This window comes from Triticum dicoccoides, chromosome 5B (genome assembly GCF_002162155.2).
Source record: "Triticum dicoccoides isolate Atlit2015 ecotype Zavitan chromosome 5B, WEW_v2.0, whole genome shotgun sequence".
Lineage (NCBI taxonomy): Eukaryota > Viridiplantae > Streptophyta > Magnoliopsida > Poales > Poaceae > Triticum > Triticum dicoccoides.
Genome location: NC_041389.1, coordinates 469,922,797 through 469,924,775, shown reverse-complemented (window position 1 = coordinate 469,924,775; position 1,979 = coordinate 469,922,797).

The window sequence follows — 1,979 nt, the reverse complement described above, 5'->3', positions numbered from 1 at the left end:
AGAGAGAGGAAGGAAAGGGGGGGGGGGGGCGCCCCCATCTCCTTGTCCTATTCGGACTAGGGGGAAGGGGCGCGCGGCCCAGCCCTGGCCGCCTCTCCTCTTCTCCACTAAGGCCCAGTATGGCCCATTAAGCCCCCGGGGGGGTTCCGGTAACCCCTCGGTACTCCGGTAAAATCCCGATTTCACCCGGAGCACTTTCGATATTCAAATATAGGCTTCCAATATATCAATCTTCATGTCTCGACCATTTCGAGAATTGTTGTGAAAATATCACGTCAGATGTCCTCGTGAAAGGACTTAGTCGTGGAGCCATCGCGACGGGTTAGCTTAAAGGGGTTAAACTGGACAAAGGACACGAGAGTTTTATACTAGTTCGGCCCCTTACGATGAAGGTAAAAGCCTACGTCTAGTTGTGATGGAATTATTGGGGTTTCGATTACCAGGGAGCAAACACGCTATGCCTGGCTTTCGAGTTGTTGTTTCTTGTCCTGAACCACCGCCGGGTCGTCCCTATATATACACAAGTTGACACCCGGCCGGTTTTCGGAATCCCGAGGCCGGCTCATACAAGTGTCCCGCTCGGTCTCTGCCTTCCTAACTTACAATACAAGTTATACAACTATGGTGGTTTACAATTATGGGCCCTAATCCGCCTTCGGGCTCTGGGTCGTAAGCTTGATCAGTAAAGCGCCATCTTCTAGGTCTTCATGGGCTTCAATGTAGTTGAGGGTGAACCGGCCCCTTCTGGGCGGTTTATACGCAGTAGTTATATCCCCAACATTAGGCCCCAGATTGATTTGAACCAGTTCATGTCAATCTTCAACACTTAGAAAAATTCCATGGACATCTTCTTACATTTCTCGTAAACCGCCATGATGTCTTCCCCTGTAAACTTTGTTAAACCGCTGTGACGTCATCCTCTGGACACAACACTGGGTTGTCATGACGTCATCTCTGTATAAAAAGATTAAAAATATTCCTTTCATTAATGGTATCCCGAAGATCGAGGCGACAGTTGCGCCCTCTTTTGCGGCTTCAGGCTCCTTGATTCTCGCGCCTGCCACTTATCCCCTTTCTTTGTAAATAAAGTCGGGGGTCTTTCCATTCTCTCCCCTTGCCTCTTCGCCTCGTCTTCCTCCTCGCGACCCGACGAGCTCAAGCACCACCGCCGCCGTCGACCTTCGACTCTGCACCGACTAGGCCGCTGCATCAACCTGAAACGCTCCATAGATCTGCACTCTCCGTCGCTGCTCCTGAGAACCCGGTGAGTTTTCTTCCCTTAACCCTAGATCTCCATTAGGGCGTCGTGTTCATATGTGTTCATCTCTATTCATCAGTGCTTCTCCGCCTTTCCCTTAGCCTCTTTACTGAATTTAGCTAGGCCTTGTAGTTTTCTTTTGCGGCTAGATCCATAGTTTTAATCTGCCATACTGTAGCATCTTGTTGTTTCTGAAAAAATCCCATCTGGACCTTCTCTGTTCTGCTTAGCTCCATTGTAGGACTCAGAAAGTTTTCTTTACTGAACCACGGTAGATCCAAAATTATATCATCATTGTGTGAAACTTGTTTCTGCAGCACTTAGTGAATTTCAGCTCTGTTGCTTCCCTCATAGACGGTTTAACTTGTAGAAAAATCGTAACCCGCCTGGTACCATCAGCCCTCGCTTTAAACCGCCATTCCAACTTGAGTAGCAATAGCCGGTTTAACATGTGTATATACCTGAATTAAACTCCCCGGTTTACCACCGGTTTTTGCATATCAACTTTGAATTGTAAACCGGCCTTCGCACTCCTTTTTCAGTTTGCCTTCCAAAATGATCAAGAAATTCTCCGCTTGCAACTGGGTTCCTTCCCGGATCATAGAAATGCAGCTCAATGGGTATGTTTTAACCGGCGCTTTAGCCAAAAAAGATGTCATCCATTGGCGAGTTCCTGGCCATGAGTGCCCTCCAGTACCTCAAGCCAGGGAAGTGATTGTAT